Source organism: Megalobrama amblycephala, linkage group LG3 (genome assembly GCF_018812025.1).
Source record: "Megalobrama amblycephala isolate DHTTF-2021 linkage group LG3, ASM1881202v1, whole genome shotgun sequence".
Lineage (NCBI taxonomy): Eukaryota > Metazoa > Chordata > Actinopteri > Cypriniformes > Xenocyprididae > Megalobrama > Megalobrama amblycephala.
In genome coordinates, this window is record NC_063046.1 from 45,044,248 (window position 1) to 45,050,011 (window position 5,764).

Below are 5,764 nucleotides of genomic sequence, written 5' to 3' on the forward strand. Positions count from 1 at the left end.
TGTGTTCACGTAGGAAACTGGTCGAAGCCTGTCATAATCCTCCACCCCTGCTGTGTCCCACAGTCCCAGTTTTACTGGCTTCCCATCAGCAGTCACACTGACAGAATGATTTTCAAAAACAGTGGGGATAAACGCCTCTGGAAAGACATTGTTGATGTAGCTGATGAGAAGACATGTTTTTCCCACAATTCCATCCCCAACAACCACGCACTTTATGTCCCGCATCTGTACTCACTCACTGCAGCGTACTGTCCCGTGTCCCGTTATTCCACACAATAAGTGGTGCAGTTTCTGTGAAAGCCAAAGGAAAATGTGAACTTCCTTTTGCTCTGAGTTAGTTGTTTGGCTGCATTCCAACACATTTCCTGTTATTCCGGTTAAACAAACAGCCACCACCCAAAAAATCAGATGTGAATCAGATCTCATACATTATATATTTACAACAAATATTTTTAATAGTGTTTATAATCTTCTTTAAATAATATTTACATTTAATATTTGTTTAAAAATGTAGTTTGGGTAAATCGGGAAAGATAATTACTCTTTTTAAAATATGCCAAACACAGATATGACTGCTCAACCCCATTATCATCCTGTACTCGTGTGAACACAGACACTCCTGATATCCATCCATCCATTCATCTATTCTCCATACCACAGACAGATGTGGCCCCTGATGTGTTTTAAATCAGTGCCTTTCAAGTAAGAAGCAGATCTGTGTACTTTCGGTTTCATTTTAGCAGGAAAACTGCAGCATTAAAGGGTTTGTTACAAATTTGACAGAAAAACAAATCTGTATTCTGTAAGTTATACAGAGAGCAGAAAAGTAATAAGTAACTGAAAAGAAATCTGAGACAGACACTTCTTTAGACTGAAACACATTAATATTATTTAAAATAATATAATTTTGTTGGTAATTACCTGGAGATGTTGCATAGACATGATAACGGGTTATAGTGAGGGAAATGCTTGAAGAAACCCACTGAAATGTAACCAAACAATTTGAAGAAAAAAAAAAAAAAAAAAAAAAATGACAAATTAAACACCACTCTGGGAATCTTGCACCTGGTGGCAAACAAAACATGCACAAGACACAAGTATGAGTCCAAATGCTTTATTACAACAGCATAAAAATGCAATCAAATTTCAGAGAATATCACTTCTGAGCAGGACTTGTAGTGTGTTTCTCTATTTGTTGTGGACTTTTGCAGCACATGTGTGTCAAACTGATGAAGATGTTTTCTTTATTTGCTGGTGTTTTTTCTATTTGCATGTGTTTTCTTCATTTGCAGCGCGTTGAGCTCACTCGGCCACCGTACTCCCCCCCCCTGCACTGACAGAATGTGTGGTGTAAACTGCTTGTGGTTGGTGCCAACCCAACACTTCATCACAACCTTTCAATTCAACTTGGGTCGTCAACCATTACTCCTTCCAGAACAGCCAGAAACCTTGGAGTGTTGATGGATGATTGTTTAAGCTTCACAGATCATGTTGTGACAACGGCCCGGTCCTGCAGATTTGCCTTGTACAACATCAGGAAGATTAGACCCTTCCTATCGGAGCATTCCACACAAATTCTTGTCCAAGCTCTTGTTCTATCCAGACTGGACTATTGTAATTCTCTTTTGGCTGGACTTCCAGCATGCACTGTCAAGCCTCTACAACTGATCCAGAATGCTGCAGCAAGACTGGTCTTCAATGAGCCGAAGAGAGCGCATGTCACTCCTCTCTTCGTCAGTCTGCACTGGCTGCCAGTAGCTGCTCTCATCCAATTCAAGGCTCTGATGTTTGCCTACAGAACGACCGCTGGCGCTGCACCGCCATACCTTAACTCACTATTTCAGACTAATGCACTCTCCAGAAACTTGCGTTCTGCAAGTGAACGGCGGCTTGTGGTGCCATCCCAGAGGGGCACAAAATCACTCTCACGGACCTTCTCCGGGTCTGTTCCTGGCTGGTGGAATGACCTGCCACACTCTATCCGAGCAGCTGAATCTCTAGCCATTTTCAGAAAAATGCTAAACACATATATTTTTCGTCAGCACTTGACCCAGTAATAATAGTACTTTTTATTTATCTTTCTTTTCTTCGATTTCTACTCTTTTTCCATCTATTTGTGACTTGACACAGCACTGTTGTACTCATGTTGATTTTGTTGCTTCTACTGTTCTTATTTTTGTAAGTTGCTTTGGAGAAAAGCACCTGCTAAATGACTATATGATATGCCGATTTGATACTCAATTATTATCAATGTTGAAAACAGTTGTGTTGCTTAATATTTTTTGGGAAACTGAGATACTTTTTCAGGATTCATTGATGAATAAAAGGTTAAAAAGAACAGCATTTATTCAAAATAGAAATATTTTCTAACAAAATATCACGTAATAAAAAAAAAATATTAAGCAGCACAACATTAATAAATCATCATAATATAATAATTTCTGAAGGATCATGTGACAGTGAAGACTCAGAAATGATACTGATAATTCAGTTTTGATCACAGGAATAAATTATACTTTACAATATATTATAATAGAAAACCATTATTTTAAATTGTAATAGTATTTTACAATATTACTGTTTTTTTTTCTGTATTTAATCAAATAAATGCAGGCTTGATGAGTAGAAGAGACTTCTTTCGAAAACATGAAAAGTAGTAATGTTTCCAAACTTTTGAATGGTAGTGTATATTTTTTTTTGTGTGTGTTAGAAGTAGTTCTATTTATTAAAATTGCAATATGCAGTTTGTGTGTATCATATGTATAGATATATATACAGCAAATATAAATCATATAGTTAAGCATGCAGTATTGTTTACATCTAATTCCTTTGCATAGCTACGCAATGCATGCAATCTCAAAATCAAATTTTGGCGGTTTCGTACAGCAAAGATATGGATTTAAGAAAGTGGTTTAAAGATTCATCGTTGACAAAGATCTCCACACAGAATACTTTAAAAGATATGTACATAATTTTGTCTTTTTCTTGGTGCATTAAGACACATGAACCATTCTTCTTGTTAAGCTTTTGAATGTCCCCGTTTAAGTTCTGCTAATTCACGAGCAAGTGAGAGTCAGACTCATTAAAGGGTTAGTTCACACATAAATGAAAATAATGTAATTTATTACTCACCCTCATTTCGTTTCACACCTGTAAGACCTTCATTAATCTTCAGAACACAAATTAAGATAATTTTTGTTGAAATCCGATGGCTCAGTGAGGCCTCCATAGGGAGCAATGACATTTCCTCTCTCAAGATCCATTAATGTACTAAAAACATATTTAAATCAGTTCATGTGAGTACAGTGGTTCAATATTAATATTATAAAGCGACGAGAATATTTTTGGTGCGCCAAAAAAAAAACAAAGTAACGACTTATTTAGTGATGGCCGATTTCAAAACACTGCTTCAGGAAGCTTCGGAGCATAAATGAATCAGCGTATCGAATCTGCCAAAGTCACGTGATTTCAGCACTTTGGCGGTTTGACACGCGAATCATGATTTGACACAAAAGATTCATAACGCTCCGAAGCATCCTGAAGCAGTGTTTTGAAACTTTATAAGTTATTTAGGTTTTTTTGGCGCACCAAAAGTATTCTCGTGGCTTTATAATATTAATATTGAACCACTGTACTCACATGAACTGATTTAAATATGTTTTTAGTACATTAATGGATCTTGAGAGAGGAAATGTCATTGCTGGCTATGAAGGCCTCATGGAGTCATCGGATTCCATCAAAAATATTTTAATTTGTGTTCTGAAGATGAATGAAGGTCTTACGGGTGTGAAACGAAATGAGGGTGAGTAATAAATTACATTATTTTCATTTTTGGGTGAACTATCCTTTTAAATAATTCTACATTGACACTGATGTAAGGCTGTTTATGGGATGAATGGATACTATTTGGTTACTATTAGGCTCATTCCTCTTCACTCTAGGGTGTGAAATAAATAAATATTTATTTTAGTTGCTGAATTGAACATACCTATTAAAGTTGTTTGACAACGCTAAAATCTAGCTTTACTATTTCTTCCATTTCTTTAAATGGTAGTAATAGCAGCAGTAGTCAGCCTATGCCATTATCAAATCAGCCATTGTTTTTGTTTTTTTTAATTTCAAACTTTGTTTTTTAATTGCGTTACAGCGATCACCTGTAGTTTGCTAAAAATTAAATGCACAATAATACAAAATAGAGTAAATGATGAAGAAAGCCCATAAACGTTTATTTTCGGATCAGGTAAACAGCACTTCACAATGCACATGCAAATCAAAAGTAAAACTAAAATATTTTTGTTGAAATCCTATTATTCATAAGGCGTAAAGTTACCTTGTGTCTCTGTTTTGGTGCTTGAGGACGACATGATTAAGACTTAAAGCAGATCAGTAATGGGCGAATCTCTCCACTGCGATCACTGGAAACAGGCAAAACAGTATTAATATTAACGACAATAATAATAAATTCTGCCATGTACAGTGCAATCTGTTTGTTTATGTATTACAAGAAATGCAGTGATGATGCAAGACTTTAAATAAATCAAACCGAACAAATAATACAATTATATCAGCCTATAGACAATATAGCTGATAACTGAGAGGAAACTTCCACTTCTCCCCGCCCGGTGAAATAAAGGTTAAAGCATAAAATATAAAAAAAAGACGTACAAGTGTGGTGAATCTGGCTGTGATTATTAGTTGAGGTAAAATGGCGGCCCACTGCTTTGTACGTGTCTCTGTGTGTACTTGGATTAGTGAAATGCAGAATAACAATAAACAATCCACTTTATTATACAGTGATTTCTCCCTCTAGTTTCGTCTTGCTGAGCTGCGCAGATCTGCGTCTGAAACTTTGAACGAAGTCGGGTTATGTCGCGTTCTTTAGTTTTAAACACTTTTTAAGCAGTTTTAAGCACTTCATTTATTGCCACACTATAATCTGTGAATTATCTTATCAGAAAACTGAAGACATTAAGCGTTGTCAGGCTTTTATTTGTGCTTAATGGATACAACAAAAACATCGGAGTTTTAATCACAAGATGGCTTCCACACTCCTGATGCTTCAAATCTAACGAAACAATCAGAGGAAATCTTCAAAGCTGTAGCAGGCTTCATTTGTCAATACTGTGATCCTCAGTCATATCAGACAAAGTTACTGACAATATAAATTCGCCTACACAACATATAATGACTTTAATGTGGCGTAGCTTAGTCTATATTTTCAGATGTAAAGACTAGCTGCACAAATCGAAAGTAAAACAGTAGGGATAATCTGTGGTAAAGAAAGACACTTCCCTACATAGATAAAGTCAAATTATTGTCGGTATAATTATTATGATCAAAAACAATATTAAAATAAAGACAGAACGCTACCTTTTGTCTATTTTGTGGCGCTTGATAACGACATTATGCGGAGCAGCAAATATTCTGCACAGTTGTCTCAAGGCGACTTCCTCAAATGCGATCACCGGAAGAAGCACATAGTCACATGACACTATCTTCTTGTATGTAGATGCCGTATGACGTATGAGGAGGAGGGAACTAGAATGAATCATCTACAGTTATTTTGATATCGCAGACTAAAATCCCGGGAGGAATAAATATTTAAGCTAATTTACGAACGTGAAGGCAAAAGTGCCGCTGCTCCGATTTTAGTTATTTTAGAAACAGGAGGAGTAATTCACAAACATCCGTTATAGCCCCCGAGGTAGCTACATATTTTATTTAACAAAAGTAAGCTCAATAAAGTAATGGCCAACACATCCCA

At 36.1% G+C, this 5,764-nt stretch overlaps 1 long non-coding RNA gene across 1 annotated transcript; it reads right to left on the reverse strand.

The window, feature by feature from the left end:
- Positions 1–7: 7 nt before the first annotated feature.
- Positions 8–5,528, reverse strand: LOC125265433. The gene is made up of 4 exons (XR_007184256.1): positions 5,371–5,528; positions 4,331–4,415; positions 922–982; positions 8–291 (listed from the first exon to the last, which is right to left on the reverse strand). It is a non-coding gene; the product is annotated as an uncharacterized LOC125265433 (long non-coding RNA).
- Positions 5,529–5,764: the final 236 nt, after the last annotated feature.